Raw genomic sequence first — 22759 nt, forward strand, 5'->3', positions numbered from 1 at the left:
ATGTTGTAGCTACTCTGTTCCACTAGAACTCTAGACAGAATACAGCCCGACTAGATTAAATCTTATTCATACATTCTTTTTTTTGTAAATCTAATTAATAAATTAGATTAGTCTCTGAATGCCAGACATCTTTTCTATTCATAGTACTAGAATTGGGGGTTAAATATCCAACGGAAACATATGCCAACTTTGGTACCATGGAGGCTTTTAATGGTGACTAAATGTAGCTTTTAGGATAAAAAGTGGGTAATAAATTATGAAAATAAACACAGCTGCTGTAATCTATACTGGCTACATTTCCCATCTCGGTTTCTGCAGCTGGTCCCTGTCTTTGTGTGTCTCATAATCAGAGAGCGGCACTGTACTTCGTCCTGGAGGATGCGTGGCAAATTTAAATTTCCTACTAAAGCTTAACCCTTTATATTGCAGAATACCTCCAAGAATGCAATATGCCAGGATGAAGTCATCTGAACAAAGGACAGATCCCATAGGCCACTCGTTCATTTTTCTACATTTTTCTGATTAACTTAAGCCATTTTCACTTGCTTAAAATTAGTGTTCCTTTATCTTGCTTAAAAGCGAGCAGGAGCTCAGAAAATTTGATTGTCATGTTAGCACCCCTGTGATTTAGCTGATTGCTGAAAGAAAGGAGCTGCTTTCTGCTTTGCTTGAACAGACAATAATGAGTGACGGATGAAAGCAATAAAACAGACATAAGGAAATCATCAGAGGAGAAAGACCAGGCGAAAGACGTAATGAGACAGAACTGACAAGTAAATTAATTGTTTGTTTGAGAGTCCACTCAGACATGACCTGCTTCATTATCTCTCATTAAGCTTTGACCCCTGCTTAGGCCTGCCCTGTTGCGCTAGATGTCCCCACAACTTCACTTTCATACTGAAATTATGCAACAGACGAAATACAAAGAGTTGTCTCTTCCCCCTCTCCCTCATTGTTGCACATCAATATTTACTGCCATTTCAATACATCACAGTGGTAATTTATAACAGCGGCATCAACCTTTGTCCAGCACAAGATCAGCTAATGAAAAAAAGACTCATGTTCCATCAAATCAGAAATATTCCGCTAAGATTTAAACTACCGTTAATGAAAACTAGCTACTAGACCAAAAACAACAAAATCTATCCAAATGCACTCAATAGGCCAAATTCTGCCAGTACTGTACCTGAGAACAGACACAGCCAATGAGGGTGGGAGAAGGGAGAGAGAGAATATTCTGCATTCCAACTTTTGGGTGTCTCAAAAATGGATGTTCACATTCTGCAGTTCCTCAGTGACCAGAACTCCCTCGGAAGCTTTCACATGCTCCTGTGATGCATGAGGGTGAGTGCAATATGAGGAACTCCTGGAGCAGCCACAATGCAAGCAAAAGACAGATTAGACTGATATTTCAGTACTATTTTGCACAGGTTTTGGTGGCAAAACTGAAGAGGGCCTGAATGTGGCTCTACTGTGCAAATCCACATTCTTAGCGTAGAGGCTCCTGAATGCAACAGAACCAACAACAATATTTGGGGCAACTTACAGGAAACCTGCACAGAGTGATAAATCTCCATGTACAACAATATTACAACTCTATGAGGGCACCTTGCACCCTCAACAGGAAGGAAGACTTTGGGGGCAGGCCACAGTAATGGCTAGTAGATCCACAGCTATCAAAATCCACTAGCCACCTCCCCTATCCAGCAGTGTATGGTGAAAGATTTCTTTCCCCTTTGGATGTCAGCAGATCTTCACGTAGCTTTATATGTCAGATATGATGATCTTCAATCACATTACAATAAAGTCGTGTAACATTCCACTAGGCAACTATCTAATTTACAAATATTAGTGAACTATGGAATGATACCAGAGTGTTTCTTTTATATTGTAGAAAATCATCAGATTATACAGCCAAAACAGAGATGATATTGCCCAAAAGAAGCATGCATGTGAATGGTATGCCGTTATGGGAACTTGCCTATGGGCACAATAGCAGGAGTCAAAATAGAGGGAGACTGATGGCGGTGCTCTTTCAATCCCCATCAACTAAATACGCCTACTCACTTAAATCGCAAAAATAAGACACCACTTTTAGTAGATTGAAAAGCTGCACAAAATACGAGTATGCTCCCTGAACTTGGATTGCCCCCATTGGGGTTCAAACATGGCCATGAGCTCAGATGTGTTCCTCGGGTTTGGCTTTCACTTGGTGGGTCTTGAATGCTCCACTATCAATTTGGGCTTGGCTCAGCTCCCTCTCAGTGGGGCTCAGATGCCCTTCTGGGTTCCAGTAGGCTATTTGGGGTTGGTACCTTCTTTACTGGGGGAAAAAGGTGACTGTATTCTCCCAACCGCCACCTACTAATGGTGCCAATATGAACTGTCATTCGCAGGAGATTATGCAGATCTTCATTATATGATCCTCACTCTTCTTTCCAAAATGATCCTAAGAGCAGTGAAATAGTTAGCAATGTTGGCATTTAAAGTACCATCACTGGACATCCAAATTAACACCAAATTTCGATGAATGCGGCAGTTCACACTTGTGAGCTACTGTTTCAGGCTCTCTGCAGATGCAGGCAGACATCACTGTATCATCTATAATCCTTTCACGTTCTCCAGGGATTTTTTTTTTTTTAAGCTTTTTGGCACAAGAGAAGTACAGATTGCTCTAAGGCAGTTCCTCTGGAAAGGAGAGACCAGCCTTGAGCCTCCCTGTCTTTTATGGAAGGAGTGTAGGAAGTTGTCAAGGTTCCTTCCCCACTCTGAACTCTAGAGTACAGATGTGGGGACCTGCATGAAAACCTCCTAAGCTTACTTTTACCAACTTAGATTAAAACTTCCCCAAGTACAAACTGTTTTACCTTTTGCCCTTGTACTTTATTGCTGCCACCACCAAATGTTTAACAGGTATATAACTGGGAAAGAGCCCGTTTGGAAACGTCTTTCCCCCAAAAATCCTCCCCAACCTTACACCCCCTTTCCTGGGAAAGGTTTGATAAAAATCCTCACCAATTTGCATAGGTGAACACAGACCCAAACCCTTGGATCTTAAGAAAAATGAAAAAGCATTCAGATTCTTAAAAGAAGAATTTTAATAGAAGAAAAAGTAAAAGAAATCACCTCTGTAAAATCAGGATGGTAAATACCTTACAGGGTAATTAGATTCAAAACACAGAGAATCCCTCTAGGCAAAACCTTAAGTTACTAAGACACAAAAACAGGAATCTACATTCCATTCAGCACAGCTTATTTTCTCAGCCATTTAAAGAAATCATAATCTAATGCATACCTAGCTAGATTACTTACTAAGTTCTAAGACTCCATTCCTGTTCTGTCCCCGACAGAAGCATCACACAGACAGAGAGAGCCTTTGTTTCTCCCCCCCTCCAGCTTTTGAAAGTATCTTGTCTCCTCATTGGTCATTTTGGTCAGGTGCCAGCGAGGTTATCCTAGCTTCTTAACCCCTTATAGGTGAAAGGGTTTTTCCTCTGGCCAGGAGGGATTTTAAAGGTGTTTACCCTTCCATTTATATTTATGACAGAAGCTTATCACATAAATTATGCGAAGGAACAGTTAGTACTGTGCTAGTACTGTGCACTATTTACAAAAGTCCAATTGCATGGTAATTTGTGGTGGCTATGGCCTCTATCATAGTTCATCTGTAGGTTCAGTTATGAAATTCAGACTCCAGGCAACTTTCCTGCCATCATCTTTTGAGCCTACTGAATAAACCCTTGATATCACCTAACTACTGTGGTCTCTAAGCTGTGGTGAGGGCTTCCCTTTCTGACAGATTTTTCCAAATTCTCATGCTGTGGTATGGGCAGCCCTTCTACATCCTTTATGGAGGCAGAAATTCACCCAGAAATCACTCCAACACTCTTGTCAGCAAACAATCAAATATCTGTTTTTCATCTCTGAAATGCCTATGTGGACAATAACATTAATAAAGACAACACTAACAATTCAAATGATCTAATACCCCTCTCTCTGCTGGTCTAACTTCTAGAACAATGCCCTAGCTATTGCCACGGTTATAGGTATGGCATGGCTTAATATGAGAATTTGCTCCCATTCTTTGGATATAGTAAACTTTACAATTCTGTATTATTTCCCCTATCCAGAAAAGGAACAGATTAGGTTTACTGGTCATCCATCATAACCATGATGCTCTAGCAGGGCCTAATCACCTTCTCCTGCACAGCCACTATTTCAGTTTTGAATAGAGGTTGTGAAAGATGCTTTTGTATGGAGCTCTCTACAGTTCTACACTCATTGTAAACTGTAGAGAAGAGGCTCTCTGCTTATAAGGATCCTTTGGTACCTGAGTTTACAGAGAAATTGCTTTTTCCCATGCACTCTTTTCAATGGACATTTTGTTGGCAATTTTAAAGTATTCATTCCATTATGCTGGGAGTCTTGTATACAGATTCTACACTGGGTCTCTCCTTCACTGCGGGCCGGGGGGGAGAATGAAGGAGTCACAAACAACCACTCACTAACAAACCTGTTGTTTATAAGCCTTTAGCAAATATGCAACTGATTTTCATGGGGATGATAATATGCCATTTTGTTTCACTGTCAGGCATTCTTTCCCTACAAATATACTACATATAAAACAAGTGTCCTCCAGCATTTAGCAGAGACATAAGGAAAAGAACAGCGGGAAAAATAAGAAAAGAAACATCAAAAAGATAAAACATGAAATGACTATTCCTTAAAATGGAAGCATATTATTGAATCTGTGCTGGTCTGTTGTGATTGGTTACATGGTATATTTTCTATTCCTTGACTGGATAAGTATAACTTATATGGATCCATTGAAACATTTAATCGTGTGAATAATCCCACTGATTTCCTGGGACAACTCTCTTACTTAAGTACTTTGATGTATTGGGGCTACAGTCAGGACGGTTTAAAGAAGTCCCTGAGTTTTGGAAGTGACCAGGGGTTAGGCTGAACAATCAGTGGTGGCACATTATTTCTTTGGTGGTCGCATTAGCTTCTACAAAATATAAGCTATTTTAAATAATTCAGATCAAAGTTTTCAGACTTTAATGCCCAAAATTAGAAACCTAAATCTTTATTTGGACACTGTGACAGAGGGCTAGTTGTAGCACCCTGGTCACTTAGGTAATTGCATAACAGAGAAGATTACAGCTTACTTGGAGGCAATTAACCTGATATGATGACACTTCGGGGAACTGATTGGACTAAAGATATATAAAAGGCAGAAACATGAAGGAAGGGGAGAGTTTAGAGAATGAGCTGGGTGTAGTAGAGAAAGGCGGGTGGAAGGCTCGTCCTGACATGTGCCTGCAAAGCTGGGAATCGAAAGATTAAAGATACACATGGGGAAAAAACTGATTGTGTGTGTACTGTGAGTAAGAGACAATCCAAACAGGCCAGACAGAGGGCCAACTGGGTAGCTGAAAGAGTGGCTGTGACAGACTCTCAAACACTAACCGGAGTATGGGGGACATTAGCATAGAAATAAGTTCTAGCTAGGTTTTTGGGTTTTTTTAAAGTTATTTTTTGCCTTCTGTATCTGCGTAGCATTTCCTGCTTCACTGAAAATAGGCACTATTTGTGATTTTATTACCATGAGAGGACTCATCACAACCCATGAAATCCATTGGATCTCTGATGGCAGAGAAGGAAGTATTCTGAAATAATTTCAACAAACCCATATCTTTCAAATGTCCCTCACTTTGAGGCATCACTCATCTGAGTCCCAAATTTACCTTCATTCCATATAAATATGACGTCCTTTCATATTCACTCTTGAAAATTATTTTGATCATAAATAATGAATTTCGAAGATTATGTTATAAAGTTATTTACACTAAAGGAATAATCTCATAGTATCTTTGGATTCCAGCCTGATTTGTTTTCATGTCTCTCATTTGGGTCTGTGTCAGACATGTGGGGCTTTGGTAGGGTGAGAGATGGAGTAATACAAGTGGCAGAGAATTGCACAGAAGGGAAACAATTTTAAATAGGTTAGTTAAGGCTTATTCTCGTATAGCTGGGAGGGGGGAGTCATGGAGGGGTGGAAGGTCACGCAGGAGTAAAATTTGTTGCTTTATCAATTTTGAACTGAGCATAGTGTTTTTCCTCTTAACCACAGGAACCACATCTGAGATATATTTTTCAAATGGTTTCAAAGAATTCAGAGATTTAGATCTCAATATAAAACTCCAAACAGGGTCTCCAGTTGCAATATTTGACAGGTAAACTACTCTTTCACATTCAGCTTCTTTTGTCAGAATCACTCTATCCATACCATATGTGTGGATGAGTATAGGCAGTTACAGGCACTTACTTTGGCCTAGAGCAGAGGTCAGCAACCTTTGGCACGTGGCCCATCCAGGAAATCCGCTGACGAGCCAGGACAGTTTGTTTACCTGCAGCGTCCGCAGGTTTGGCCGATGGCAGCTCCCACTGGTTGTGGTTCACTCTTCCAGGCCAATGTGGACTGCGGGAAGCGGTGGCCAGCACAACCCTCGGCCCGCGCCGCTTCCCAAGCCCCTATTGGCCTGGTATGGTGAACTGCAGCCAGTCGGAGCTGCCGTCGGCAGAACCTGCGGATGCTGCAGGTAGACAAACTGTCCCGACTCGTCAGCAGATTTCCAAAGATTGCCGGTCCCTGGCCTACAGATAAGATAAACTGCCAACACAAAATACCTCTCAAGTTTTACAAACTGTATTCCTTAGTATTTAACACATTACTTACAAAATTAATGACCATTGCTGTCAGTGAAGTCTCTAACATTCTAAATAATTTAAAATGTGAACTGTGTGGTATACAATTCTATCAGCAGCAAGATTGATTTCACTTAGTATCTTTGCTCTGCAGAAATGGCCTTTGTAGTTAAGTTTTCAATGTTATAACAATAAAGCACAGAAGTCTGTAATGTGTAACACAAATAATATCTGTAATCCTCAAGTCTTATACGCAATTATTCAAAGTAAGAATGTTCACACTTTTTTTTTATAATAGACCCAAAAGAGATTTCACAGAAAAAAAATATTGTAAACAAACGATTGATTTTCTTCTCTATGGCTTGAAACTGAAATGGTGCTAACCTTTACCACAACAGTTCCAACAGTTGCACAAACCTGTGTTTGGCCACAACTAATTAAGGTTATTTTATTCCCTATCAGTATAAATCACTCTATCCAAATACTCTGCATAAGGCCTATGCACCACTCAAGCAGGCTCTTGGGACAAGGGTGAATTCAGTTTACCTGTATTAGGATGGCAAGTGAGCTCAGAGGTGTTTTCTGTTCCAGTTTTGCTGTTCATCACCAAGTTTGGAGAACACCTCCACTGACACATACTCCTGGCATGAGCTCCCAGAATAAAGGCTCATTGAAGCCAGCTGACCCTTCTTTCCAGAATATGGACTACTGCTTAACTCTTTAGAAACTGGACAGTCTTTTTCCAGCCCTTTTGCTCTAGGTTAGGGTTCCAGCATGCATGATTCTTCTTGTACGGCTGCTTCTTGATGCACAGAGACTGTCTCCTCTTTTCTCAGGAAACTAACCTTTCCCCTCTTCTCTTCACTTTGGCATTTGTTGTGATATTTGCACTCTAAGTCAACAACTTGATATGCTTAGTTGATTCACTGCCATGGGTCTGCGACTCAATCATAAGTAGTAATGACACACATACTTACTGAAATCTTTTTCAATGTTTGCAGTCTTGAACATGCCATATTCTGATTAATTTGAATTTTTTTCCCCAAAACTTTTTGGCCATTCTTAATCTGAATCAAAAGTAGCCAATGGAAAAAAGGTTTGGATATTATTTTGCAATGTTTTTCTCATCAATTAATCAATAATCAAATATTACAGTGAAAGGGTCCATAACAGCATCTAAATAGATGGATGAAAGAGCCACCACTCTATGACAGGACTACCTTGCCGATTTGCTGGCCTTTATAATGTCCCCGGACAACCTGGACTTCGTCATCTTTTCGGATGGGCATAGAGCGGACATTTTATTTCTGCCTTAGCTCTTTGAAAAGGGGGGCAGACATGATCTTCCTGCGAATGTGAGAGGGTGCATTGAAGTGCCTCTTGTGGTTCTTGCTGCAGTCCAAGGTCACAAAAGGATTGAACTTCATTTTGGCCCGCTGCTGCAAATGATGAGAAATTGAGAGGGAATTTTTTTGTGGAGGAATATTTTATTTGCCACAGTTTCAGGTCAAACAAAACTATTCATGAATTTGCCAAATAGTTGCAGCCAAAATAATGTTTTGGGCTACATTCACAGAAAGGCTTAGGACTATTCACAAAACAGGAATAGCAGCAGATTGTGGTGGTTGTCTTCTATTAATAGTCCACTGGTGAGGGACACCTAAATAAAATACTTGAATAGTCACTGGGTGAGACACAGAGAATATATCTGCACAGCAAAAAAAGAAAAAAAAAAAAGAGACCTGTGCACTGAGCATGAGAGCCTGGGTCAACTGATTTGGGCTCACAGGGCTCACGTTGTGGGGCTAAAAATAGCAGTGTAGAGGTCGAGCTCATGCCTGGGTCCAAGACCCTCCCCCTTAGCCAGATTTTAGAGCCCACAGTCCAGCCCAAATATCTACACAGGTATTTTTAGCCACATGGCGCAAGCCCAAGTCAATTGACCCAGCTCTGAGACTATCCGCTGCAGTTTGTTTTCTTTCCCCTCTGTGTAGACGTGCCCAGAGAGTGAGAATGACTGTATATCCTGGTAATTAGGGAACTCCCCTGAGAGTGGCAAACATGGGCTCATGTCGCACTTCAACAAATATTTAGTTATTTATTCAAAGTGAAACAGTTTTAACAGGAGAGATTGAGACACCTCCACCCCAGATTAGACAACAGCCCAGTGGTTAGGAAACTCACCTGGGAGGCGTCAGACCTGGGTTCAAGTTCTTGGCTCCAGAGTAGGGATCTGAACCTGGATCTCCCATGTGTCAGATGAGTCCCCCAGCCGGTGGGCTGCTGAATGTAAGGGGAGACAAAGGAAGTGCTGAGAGGAATAGCATCTCCTCATCCTCCTGTTTTATGAATCTAACCCTTCATTTCCTTTACTTTTATTAAGGAAAGGTTTACAATGCTCTGAAATGAAATTTTTCTCAATTTTTTCAATTCACCAAAAACTTTTAAAAAGTCCAATTCAGCTTCAACAACAATTTCTTTCTATTTATCCTTAGCTGCCAGAAAACCAAATGCATCAGTTATTTACACAGTTCTAATGACCAAATATTTACATTAGTACATATCAGAGAGGTAAGCACAATAATATCAATATTTTATTCACATATTTATAGTCTGATCCAAATTTTGGACCGACACTTTTACAAATTATGGACAATAATCCTGCTCACCTTATCCGTGCAAGCAGTCCTACTGAGATGGGAAAGGGAAGCAGAATCTGGTCCCATGCATCTCTTCTCATGAAAGCCTATTGGTATTTTAGTACTTCCAAAATGTAAAAGCACTCATTGGAGAGGCAAGGTGGGTGAGGTAATATCTTTCATTGGACCAATTTCTGCTGGTAAAAGAGACGAGCTTTTAAAATTATTACTCAGAGCTCTTCTTCAGGTCTAGGACTGGGGATATGCACATCATTTACATACCCCCCAATGCTATGTAAAATCTGTTGTTGCTAAACTGCCAACAGATTTACTCTACTAGAGAATTTACTCCCTATGAATCAGCCAAACAGATTTGAGGACACTTTACAATCACCTTTGACATGTAGTAAACAATGCTGCCTTTTATGAAGCACACGGAAATTCAGCTAGCATTTCAGCTACAGAATATGCACTCATTTCTGCTCATGAACGGGTAAATATAGACAATTTTAGTTTACCCACTTGGCTTTTGAGTTATAGTCAAGGGCACTCTGTTAGAGGACATATTTCTCTGTTTACGGAAAGGACTGATATCTGAATAGTGACTATGGTTTACAAACGTGGTGAGATTTCTGAAAAAAATAGAGTTCATTAAAATTGAAGCTATATGGCCCATCTATTCCATTACTAGATCAGAGGAGCTGATACTGTGTACGCATAGCTGTTTTCTAATGGTACCTTTTTACAGCTTTGCAAATGTAAAAATGTGTCCTTGGACAAAGTCAGACAGGAATTTTTGCAGATCACATCATTTGTACAATATACTGCAGATTTTATTTCTAGATTAGTTTGCCTGCATGCAAAATATTGTAATTAGAATCTTATCCAAAAGCCACTGACATTCATGGTAATCTTTCCACTGACTTCGGTGAGCTTTGGAACACACCAGTATTCAGTAACAGATAACTCAAAACTGTAAACCTCAAAAATAAACTTGCTCTGAATACTTCTAAATAGCCAAATTTAGAGGACCATTTAATATATTTTTACCTACAGTCTTTATTTTTCCTCTTTCAGGTCCCATGCTACATCATCTACTTTCACCCTCTCAGTGTAAAATAAAGGTATTTAAAAAGATATATCAGGATTTATCTACTCTTACTATGAATGCTGTCATAGAAGGAAGTATTATGTCCTGACTGAAGGACCAAATCATGGTCCCCCCCACACAAAGTGCAATAAAGCTACTTTGTGTATGGGAGTTATGCAAATTTTTCGACCTTCAAGTAGGGTCCCAATGTTCCTATGTAATCAGGTAATGCAGTTGAAGGGAGTAGTAGAGTAAGTTCTCCCTGCTCTGTGTTTTGGTTCAACTGAACCATGCCACCGAGAAATCTATAACCCCTGTCATTCTTTGGACCTTCCCACAATGTTCCCCTTCACTCCCCAGTGTAAAAAGCCAACAAGGTGTACAGCATGGCCACAGAATTCACCTCTGCAGTGCACTCCATTCTGTCCCTTGTGCACAGATGAAATGCTGCGGAGCTGATTCTCATTTATACCAAGGCTGTTTTACACTGCCAGAGAGAAGTAAAGGAAACATAGTTAAATAAGAATCAAGCTCTACATTTTTACTGTCTTTGGCCTGTGTGTGTCCTTGGAGTTGTAGAGATAAGAAATGATGTTCAAGGTTTGGTGTTCAGGTAGGGTTTCTTTAAATTATTGTTACCTTAATTTGTTATACTAGGAGAATGAAGAGCATCAGAACTTAAAACCAAGCACTTGGACATCCAGCTTTGGCTCATAATACTCTGTTTTAAAGTCATGGCAGGCATCTTTGTTAGAGTGGAAGAGGACTTTAATACCTGAATGGTGACTGCATATATTCTGCACACACAGGTTACTTTTGAAAGGCTTTTTAGATTCACCTGGCTTTCATTAAAATTGGGACTATCTTTCTGGCCATGTCAATTTTAAATAAGAGGGGCTGATACATGCATGGTTGTTTCCTGAAACTAGATTTTCCATGAAGTTCCTACCTCAAAGAATGCAACCCAGTTTTAAATGTATTTGAATTAAAATGAGTTAAGATGATGAAATTCCATCTGGATGGACAGGCTGCATATCCTAGAATCTACCTACTTAGTTGACAGTTAGCCCTTAACCATTCTAAAAGGTACTATAATTCAGGTAGTTTAGAAACTAAATCATCTTCACCTCTAGCTCACGGTCAAATCAGAGAGTATGTGTAGGCTAACCTTGTGCACGAAAGTCTATGCCTTGGTTTATAAGAGAACAATTGTCTCTACCTTTTGGTCTACTGGTCTATTAATTAGCTATTTTAACAGAAACACAGTACTGTCTCTTGCAGCTTTTCCTCTTCATGCTACAATCTCAGATTGCAAAAGATAAGTAGGGTTTGGCCTAGTAAGTAGTTGGACAGGAGGCCAGCAAACATGTACAGAACATGTTACAAGAAATGTTCTTGGTGATATATTAGATAGCATTTTTCCAGGGGTGACACTAACCGTGTTGCCAAAGCCCTGTCTTTTGGATGAGATGTAAAAATGATTGCCTGACCACTTGGAACTGTTAATGTTAACACAGCACTTATTGTCCAGAGACAGCTGGCCTGATTCTCCACTGTCTTCCACCAGCATTACACCAGTGTAACTTCATTAGAAATAGTCTTCATTTACATTGGTGCAAAAGGAGACTCAATCACAAGATGCTTTCCAGCAAAATTTTAATTGGGTTAATTACAGCCTGCTAACCTGAATTTCAAATGAGATACAGTCTACTTCTTCACATCTTAACTGCTGTGTTCACTATGCACTGTTAAACATTTGCCTCCACCCTGCTGCATTCCACTGGAGTGTGAAATAATCCCTAAATACAATCAGTATGTGCCCGTTGAAATTTATAGGGCACTTCAGGTTACTTCTTGAAAAAAGCCTTTTTTTTAAATAAATTTTTATGTCTTGCTAAGTTACATTTGTATATTAGAAAATGTAGTACCTTATGGAATGTCTTTCAGTTAAAAATCAAGATTGCTACACAACTGGAACAGGTAAAGATCACAAGTCTGATTATCTACTCACACTCACCACTGTCAGTGAACAGTAAGTCACTGAAGTCAATGGTGTGCAACTGGTAAGAGGAAAATCAGGCCCTAAATATCCATTCCAAGATGATATGTCATACAAACAAAAGCAATTATTGACAACCAGATAGATGTAAAAACTGTAGGTTACAGAGATCCACTTGGATAATTTTGGAGCAGATCATGTCACCATCTTTGTGGGTGCAGAGGGCCCCTTAGCAGTGATTCAGTGTGTGCTGAAAGCCAGTAAGCCCAGCTCGGTAGGATGACAACAGTATTTTGGGGCATGGGGGGTGAGGGCAGGGCAGGGCAGGTCAGGTCCAGAGTAATTATACATACGATAATTCTCCTACAGTAAAAGGGACACTGAGGGCCTGAGGAGACAACACAGGCTAGAAATTAGATTAGGTTTTTGGCCTCAGTGCTTAAATAAGATTGATTGTGGACCAAATTCTTCCCTCAGTTTTACCCAGTGACTCCAGTCAGGTTGCACAGGTGTACCTATGGACAAAACATGATCCTGTGTGCCCTGGGTCAAAACCAAAATTCACTTCCAGTCTCACGACCACCCAAACAGTCACAAAGCTATACTACTCTACCTGCTGTATTTTGAACATAAGAATTGCCATGCTGGGTCAGACCAGTGGTTCATCTGGTCCAGTACCTTGTCACTGACAAATATCACCTGATATTTTTTTTAATGAAAAAAGTCGTCTTATGCACAACATGTAATTAATCTGTGGAACTCAATGATGCTAGGTATCATGAAGGCCAAAAGAACAGGATTCATCAACAGTAGATATTTATAAGGAGGATCATTAAAATATCCACACTTGTTAAATAAGATAAAAAAATGTTTAAATCCCAGGTCTTCGGGACACGACAACCTCATAGGTACCAAATGCTACGGAGGAAGGTTCAAAACACCCTGTTTATGGGGGAATTTCCTTCCCAACCCTATCGTTTAGTGGTTGCCTTAAGTCCTGATGATTTGAATCCCCCTTTTATTCCCAGCCTTTCTAATGTAACTTTGAATGCTCCCATTTCCTGTTTTCCATACAAATGTCTACTCTTTGTGACTACTACAAAATTCTTGGCCTTAATCATCTTTTGCAGAAATTAGTTCCACAAATAAAATACATTTTGTGTCAATGTCACAACTGAGACATGGGTGATCTGACCTAGTGGTTGGAGCAGCTGTCGCGAGTCAGGCCACGTCCAAAACCAGGAGACCAGAGTCCAAGATAGGCCAGAGGATAAATCAGGTGTCAGGCAAGGTCAGATTACCAGAAGATCAGCAGGAGCAGGTATCACAGGGGAAGCAGTCCAAAGCAGGGAGAACCCAGTTGCCTGCACAATGTCCTGTTCCAGGCCTTGGGTTAAAGAAAGGCTGGGGACCAATCAGGACCCCCAAGAGTTCCATCAATCAGATCCCAGGAATGGAGTCCTCTGTTAGAGTTCAGCTGCTATTCTAGCAGGTCACTGGGTGGCAGTTTGGGACTACCTTGCTATTAAGTGCCCTGTGAATCATGGCTTGAGACCTGTGGTCCCTAATAGTTAAGTGGATTTATCTTTTAGCTTGAAATTTGTGCCTTTATTATATTATGAGGGAGTAACCAGCAACAACCGGATTTACTTCTAGATGAGTGATATTCAGACTGAGGCTCACGAGCCACAAGTGGCTCTTTTAATATGTCTTCTGCAGCTCTTTCCAACACATGATATTAAAACACGGTGTGATTTAATTATTAACCAATCAGGATGGTTTTACTACATTATTAACCAATTGCAGTTGATAAAATAATAATACGTGGTCAGTCATTTTGTTGTGAATATTTTATATATTTATAAAAGCGGCAAAGAGTCCTGTGGCACCTTATAGACTAACAGACGTATGAAACAATGAATTCACACTATACTGAGTCCCTTTTGGGTAGTGCAGATTGCTAATTTGGCTCCTGAACCACTGAGGTCTGAGTGTCACTGCTCTAGACCATTGATTATACCGGCTTTTAAAATGTTCATTCATGGAAAATCTGACCTCACAGCAAGTTGCCTCAATTAGCAAGAATTATATTTTTAAAACACTGTATATTAGAAAACTTCCAAAGTCAGAAGTATACTATGAATTCTATGAGTTTAGAAACTCTTGTTCACTAACACTGTTTTTTCCCCCCTTGTTGAGAGAGTTTCTGGAAGTTTCAGAACCTGACGTGCCATCATGATGCATGAGGTGCAAACGTAAACATTAGAACCAATTATTACATTGGCACATTTTGTCTTCAGCTTTAGAAACAAAAGTTTGTTAAAAAACTTCTTATGAATAGGAGAGATTTTTTCCACAGAACTGTATTCCGTTTTTTAAAGCCTTGTAAATAATATTGTCTGTAGTATTTCATAGAATAGAATAGCAGGGTTGGAAGGGACCTCAGGAGGTCATCTAGTCCAACCCCCTGCTCAAAGCAGGACCAATCCCCAATTTTTGCCCCCGATCTCTAAATGGCCCCCTCAGGAATTGAACTCACAACCCTGGGTTTAACAGGCCAATGCTCAAACCACTGAGCTATCCATCTCCCTTGGCTATAATACTGACTACCTAGACAGAGTTTTTTTATTCCTAAAATAACAAACAGCAACATTCCTAATAAACAGCAACATTCATTTTTTCTAATCCTCTATGGAGTTATGCTGTTGACACACCAATAGAACCAGCCTTAAATTTAACAATGCAAGACATAAATTAACTGGAGCAGTACATGAAGGAAATAAAATGTTTGAAAGGAAAAATGCTGGGTAAGATATTAAAAATAATTATTTTTAGCGTTGTCATTTTGTATATACGCTTTTACAGTCTATAGCTTCCTCACCGAAGAATGTATCTGGAGTTGTTAGGAGAAACCTATAAATACAAACTTATCAAATACATGTGATCTGACCTCAGATGTATAAGTAAAATTAGGTTTCATGGGGATAAGTTCAGTTTCAAATGGGAGCTGTCTGTATCTTTTAAGTCAATAAACTCCCTCAGGCTAACACTGCCTCTGCTATTGAGCCCTCAATTCTTCACTTGAACTTCAGAGACAAGGCATGTGAATTATTACACAGATGAATAATGATTATTCACCAAGACTATCCTCCCTAAAAAACAAGTTGTCTCACTGGACAGTCCATAAATATTAATAAAAGCCTATGCTGCAGGAATCAGTGAAAGATCAGAGAAGTATCCAGAACCTCTGTAGTAGAGCTTGCCTAAGGGGATATGATACTACCTAGGCAGGATGGATTAGTGTAACCATGATGAAGGTGGATAGCAAATCTCTTAAATCAGAAAGGAAACAATTTGTGAAGAACAGTGATATTGTTGGGTGAAAAAAGCACTGATATTTACCTAAGTTTCATAATGGCAGTGAAATTGAGTTTTAAAGGGACAGGAAAATAAACAGTTCCTTTGTTAATATGGTTTAGAAGGAGGTGGATTTTAAATTTAATAGATGTAGTGTATTTAAATAATATTTATAATGATGCTCATTATAAAGTTATTTTAATGCAGCCAGATCAGTTCACAATGTGATCACCTATACCCCTATAGCCAGTTATACTGCATAAAGCAAATATTCTGATTAATTAAACAGAAATCTAAGATGATGGAATGGATATTTAGGATTTCTATGGTATGAGGTCACATTACTTATGTGTCACGAGTGAGTTATGGAGGCCATGCCAAATGAGTGCCAATGAAATCTTTATAACCAAACATACTATCACACAGACTGCACCAGCCAACTATTTTTAAAAAGTATTTATAAGCGTTTAAAAGACTCTTAGAATTTCACTTTTTCCATCTCCTTCGACTTCTAAAACCAGGTACCTTAGTTAGAATGGGCCAGAACATCTGATGTGGCTGAGCTACACTTGGAGCACCAGAGGAAGAGAAAATGTCCACCTCATTTACACCTCTGCACCTTTAACCCATGATCCTGTGCTACTGGATCAGCGGAGGCCTGCTCAGCCAAGGGTAGAAGTTAGAGCTGCCCCCAGGCCATTCCGTTGGAACAGAAAGTGATTTGCCTCCTTCTTCCTTTGCACAGAATGCCTGCTACTGCTTGGGGAAGCCAGAAGCAGATGACATAGCACCATCTTCGGCAGGTTTACATTTCCCTACACAAGAGGAATGCCCATATGGATATTTAACCTAGTTCACTGTCCTGTTTGCACCATTAGTTCAAAAGTGGCTCTGAGTCAAAATGCATGGTCCCCAGAGGAAAAGAAACGACACAGCAAAAAAAAAAAAAAAAATCCAATAAAAGTTACTTAAAATGAATTTTCACTGTATAATCATGTTGCGATTTTAAGATTCAATATGCCAGGACAACCAAGCAAAGAGCAAGTTCCATACCCTATTGGAAACTGGGATTCTCTTCCTTCCAGTCATGTAAAGCTCTAGTATCTCTTTTTCAAGTAGCGTCCCTATGAGTGCTGTAGGAGAGGTAGCATCCATGCACCTGGGATTGGAGATCTTCGGGAGCAGTGCCCGTCGGGACGCACATGTGCTCTTTCCCATCTCGCACTGTGAGGTGCGTCTACATAGCGCTGTGCGGTCTGACCCTCAATTCCTTCTCTATCAGCCTTGGTCTGGGATTGAATCCCTAGCAGAGCCCTTCATATGCCTTTAGTGCCCTTACTAATATTAGTGCTTCTATTGCTATTGTAGGTCTTTCCTTTATTTATTTCTTCCCCTTATCCCCTCTTAATTATTTTTTTCCTTTGGCTCTTGCCTCCCTTTATATTAGTGTAGGTTTCGTTTTTGTCTATGCCTTTCTCTACCAGGAAGCTCTCCCTACCTGGGTTATGCCCAGATCCCCTGGGTTTAAGAGGTGCCTCTCCTGCCAGTGAGTGACAGCCACTCATGGTGAGTCCGTTGTCTGGGAGAGGGGCACATATTGCAAAAGTGCACCTACTGCCTCAAATTAAAGGCATGGTCTTGGAAAGAAAGGGAGTTGAAATTTGAACTCTCCATCATTAAAAGTTTTCTCAGATCCTGGGTTTGATACCTCTCCTCTGTGACAGTCACCATCGGCACAGTCATCTTTGAAAACTCGTGGCGAACGGGGGAAGTCCCGGATGACTGGAAAAGGGCTAATGTAGTGCCAATCTTTAAAAAAGGGAAGAAGGAGGATCCTGGGAACTACAGGCCAGTCAGCCTCACCTCAGTCCCTGGAAAAATCATGGAGCAGGTCCTCAAAGAATCAATCCTGAAGCACTTACATGAGAGGAAAGTGATCAGGAACAGTCAGCATGGATTCACCAAGGGAAGGTCATGCCTGACTAATCTAATCGCCTTTTATGATGAGATTACTGGTTCTGTGGATGAAGGGAAAGCAGTGGATGTATTGTTTCTTGACTTTAGCAAAGCTTTTGACACTGTCTCCCACAGCATTCTTGTCAGCAAGTTAAGGAAGTATGGGCTGGATGAATGCACTATAAGGTGGGTAGAAAGCTGGCTAGATTGTCGGGCTCAACGGGTAGTGATCAATGGCTCCATGTCTAGTTGGCAGCCGGTGTCAAGTGGAGTGCCCCAGGGGTCGGTCCTGGGGCCGGTTTTGTTCAATATCTTCATAAATGATCTGGAGGATGGTGTGGATTGCACTCTCAGCAAATTTGCGGATGATACTAAACTGGGAGGAGCGGTAGATACGCTGGAGGGGAGGGATAGGATACAGAAGGACCTAGACAAATTGGAGGTTTGGGCCAAAAGAAATCTGATGAGGTTCAATAAGGATAAGTGCAGGGTCCTACACTTAGGATGGAAGAATCCAATGCACCGCTACAGACTAGGGACCGAACGGCTAGGCAGCAGTTCTGCGGAAAAGGACCTAGGGGTGACAGTGGACGAGAAGCTGGATATGAGTCAGCAGTGTGCCCTTGTTGCCAAGAAGGCCAATGGCATTTTGGGATGTATAAGTAGGGGCATAGCGAGCAGATCGAGGGACGTGATCGTTCCCCTCTATTCGACACTGGTGAGGCCTCATCTGGAGTACTGTGTCCAGTTTTGGGCCCCAAACTACAAGAAGGATGTGGATAAATTGGAGAGAGTCCAGCGAAGGGCAACAAAAATGATTAGGGGTCTAGAGCACATGACTTACGAGGAGAGGCTGAGGGAGCTGGGATTGTTTAGTCTGCAGAAGAGAAGAATGAGGGGGGATTTGATAGCTGCTTTCAACTACCTGAAAGGGGGTTCCAAAGAGGATGGCTCTAGACTGTTCTCAATGGTAGCAGATGAAAGAACGAGGAGTAATGGTCTCAAGTTGCAATGGGGGAGGTTTAGATTGGATATTAGGAAAAACTTTTTCACTAAGAGGGTGGTGAAACACTGGAATGCGTTACCTAGGGAGGTGGTAGAATCTCCTTCCTTAGAGGTTTTTAAGGTCAGGCTTGACAAAGCCCTGGCTGGGATGATTTAACTGGGAATTGGTCCTGCTTCGAGCAGGGGGTTGGACTAGATGACCTTCTGGGGTCCCTTCCAACCCTGATATTCTATGATTCTATGATCTTCTGACCTTCATTCACCACACACGATGAAAGGAAAATCTACACTCTCCCTCCAAGATGAGAAGAAACGGACCCCGAGTTCCCCCACCAAGGAGCTGCCTCAATAAAAAGGCATCCCACATGAAGTCTGTAGCCTTGACATCTTTGGGGGTGAGACCTGATTCCTGTGACCATCTGGATCACCTCCAGTACCAGCACTAATGAGCATGCCAAGGACCCTAAGAGGGCAGAACCAAATATAGGAACACCATCCCTCAGCACCAAGACGAAACAAACAACTTTAAGGGCACAGCACCGATGAAGTCCCCAGTACCAATGAAGCCCCCGGCACAAACTACTGGCCATTCCACGGAATGCAATCTAATGTCAGCACCATCAATATCTTCACTTTCTGTACTAATACATATACAACCTCTGGTACTACTGATGGTTTTGCGAGTACCAGAAGACTTCAGCTACCCCAGAGATCTAATCATCTCCAACACCCCAGAATCGTCACCTCCCCATACATAGCTCCCAGTGGTGCAGGCCTCCCCTCCAGAAACACAACTTGTATCACACCACTCTCCTTCACCATTGCGGACCACTCCACCACTTCGTCCAGAGAGGAAGATGAGGAGTACTCCTGTACATCTTGCTTTCCACCATCATAACACAGGGCTCCTCTCAGAGAATCATACTACCACCCTCCATACCCAGAGACAAGAAATGAACCAGGTCCTTGGTACAGACACCCCTGGATGCACCTCCATATGCCCATTCCTCCACAGCGGCCATATTTGGACCCTTGGGCTGCATATAGGTCACACTTTTCCAAGCCATCTGTAGAACAGAGACAGAGACAAATACACTTTCCATCTTCATCGATCTCTAGGCCTCCTGAGCCAGAATTGGTAGATCAGCATGAGGAAGGTGCTACACCACCAACCCACATCTCCTATGAGAAGAAGTAAACCACCTTCTATGACTGGGAGTTCCAGAACTTGTCCCATCTCAATACATAGAGAAACGTGTTGAGATGGGACCACTATTTTCTAATCCAAAAGAAATTGGGTAGATGGAAACTGATCCTAGACTTAAAGAACATCAACAAGTTCATCAAACTACAGTGCTTCAAGATGGTCACACTATGAACAATAATCCCAGCACTGGAACAGAGGGACTGGTTATCAGCCCTCAACCTCCAACACAGTACCTTCCATATCACTCTACACACTTTCCACAGGTGGTTCCTCAGATTTTTCCTGGGGTCCAACCATTATCAGTACAAGGTTCTATCCTTTGGCCTCTCCACAGTGCCCAGGGTATTTTCCAAAGTCCTCGCAGTGGTAGTGACACACCTCCACAAACAAGGGACTGTAATTCTCCCATACCTCAACGACTGCCTCATCAAGGCTCCATCCAGAGTCAACACTCTGAAGCCATAAGAAAATGGACCTTTTCTCGAAACTCAGACTCCAAATAAACACACACTAACACCAGTACAACAACTGGAGTTTATTGGTGCCCAATTAGATGCTAGAGAGGCCAGAACCTTCCTCCCAGCTCACAGATTTTCTGCAATAATCAGTCTCTTCTCCACCATGAGAACCAGCCCACAGATCTCTGCCAGAACTTGTCCACAGTTACTCAGCCATACGGCAGCGACCACATTTGTGGTAAAACATGCCAGATTACACAGGCGCTTCCTCCAGGGATGGCTATGAAAAGTGTACGTACCCAAAGACACAGCCTGAAAACTTCTCTTGTTCCCACTCAAGGACAAGGACTCAGACTGGTGGACACAACCCCAAAACGTCTGTAAGGGGCTTCTCTTCCTCCAACCACTATCGTCCTTGATACTGACAACCAATTCTTCCCTACTTGGCTGGGGAGCACATCAACCAAATCACACGGTACAGGGAAAGTGGTCCCTATCAGAATCTGTGCTTCACATCAACCTCCTAGAATTATGTGCAGTCCTTAATGGGTTTATATACACTTATATCCATAATCAGACAAAATATCATAAATGTAACGATGGACAACCATTGCCTCCATGTTTTATATCGACAGACGGTGGGAGCAAGGGCCAAATCCCTAAAATTGTGGAACAGGCATATCCAACAAAAAAAAAAAAAAAAGAAAAAGAAAATCAGCATTTCTGCTGCATACCTATCTGGACACCAGAACATCCTGGCAGATTCACTGAGCATGAGGTTCTCACCAGAACACGAGTGGGAGATAGATACAAGAAACCTAACAACATGTATTCAGCCTCTGGGGATTCACGAACATAGATCTGTTCACCACACCTGAGAACACCAAATGCCTGCAGTTCTGCTCAAAAGTGAGTCTGGATCACTGGCCTCTGGGGGACACATTCCTCATTACACAGGATGCATGCTTCTCTTCGCCTTTCTACCCTTTCCTCTGCTATTCAAAGTGTTTCACAAGATTGACTCTGGCTCATTCCAGTTGTTTCTCACAGCCACAACAGATATGGTATCCCTAGCTTTTGTGCATAATGCTTTGTCCACCGATCATCCTGCAGTTGACTCCACACCTCCCTCACAGAGGAAGCAGGCTAAATTCTCCATCCAAATCTAAAACTTCTCCAGCTGAAGGCATGGCTTCTTTGTGGTTCCAGGATCCATAAATGACCTGTTCAGAAGAGGTGAAGGAGATTCAACAACTCACTATACTTACCTGCAAAAATGGAAAAGATTTTGAGTGACACTAAACATACCTCAGAAATGAGCGCTCCTTTACCACTCATTTTGGATTGCCTCCTACAGCTCAACAGATTGGGGCTATCTACAAGCTCCGTTCACTTACATTGGGCCACCATTACTGCAGTCCACGCGAAGATAGGTGGTCAGTCGGTATTTACCCACCCGATAACAAAACAATTCCTTAAGGGCCTTCAAAATCTTTATCCTGAAGTACGAGACCCACCTCAGCAGACTAGGGACTTCAGCTAAGCTCTGTCTCACCAGGCCCCCGTTGGAACCAGTGGTGACCTGTTTCTACATGCATCTATCTATGAAAACTGCATTTCTCATTGCCATTACATGCACCTGCTGAAAGGAGAAATAGGTGCCTCCATAGTGTACCCTCTATACATAATGTTCTACAAATAAGGTCACATTATGACCCCACATGAAATTTTTACATAAGGTACCACCCTCTTTCCATCTGAACCAGCCTCTCCACCTCCCTCTCCTTCTTCCCCAAGCCACATGGTAGCCAGCATGAGGTGAGACCATGGTATACACCTTAGATGTCAGATGAGCACTAGCCTTCAACCTTGACAGAACCAAATCGTTCAGACAGTCGCCATGTTTATTCCGGTCTGTCGCTGAAAAATCAAAGGGGTCGGCTGTATTGTCTTTTGCAATAGATCTCAGAGTGCATCCACCTTTGCTACCAACACCACAAACTTTGGCCCCTACCTGTCACTTGCACACACTCCATTCGACCACTATCTACCTCCCGAGCCTTTTTGAATAATGTGCTGATTATGGACAAATGCCAACCTGAGTATTCACAGACACCTTCTGTCAACATTACGTGATCACCCATGATGCAGCATCAGACACCTTATTAGAGCTCACTGTCCTATCCTTTTCAGGAGAGATCACTCCGAAGCCCCAGCCTTCCAACTAGGGGCCCTACTCTATAGTCTCCTACAATGGAGCACCTGTGTAGGGATACTACTTGAAGAAGTTACTGATGCTCTTTGAGATGTGTCCCCCTGTGGGTGCTCCACTACTCG

General features: G+C 41.7%; 1 long non-coding RNA gene across 1 annotated transcript; it reads right to left on the reverse strand.

The window, feature by feature from the left end:
• Positions 1 to 359: 359 nt before the first annotated feature.
• On the reverse strand, positions 360 to 8922 carry LOC122464112. Its single transcript, XR_006287999.1, has 3 exons — positions 7932 to 8922; positions 6144 to 6145; positions 360 to 371 (listed from the first exon to the last, which is right to left on the reverse strand). It is a non-coding gene; the product is annotated as an uncharacterized LOC122464112 (long non-coding RNA).
• Positions 8923 to 22759: the final 13837 nt, after the last annotated feature.

Source organism: Chelonia mydas, chromosome 1 (genome assembly GCF_015237465.2).
Source record: "Chelonia mydas isolate rCheMyd1 chromosome 1, rCheMyd1.pri.v2, whole genome shotgun sequence".
Taxonomy (NCBI): Eukaryota; Metazoa; Chordata; order Testudines; family Cheloniidae; genus Chelonia; species Chelonia mydas.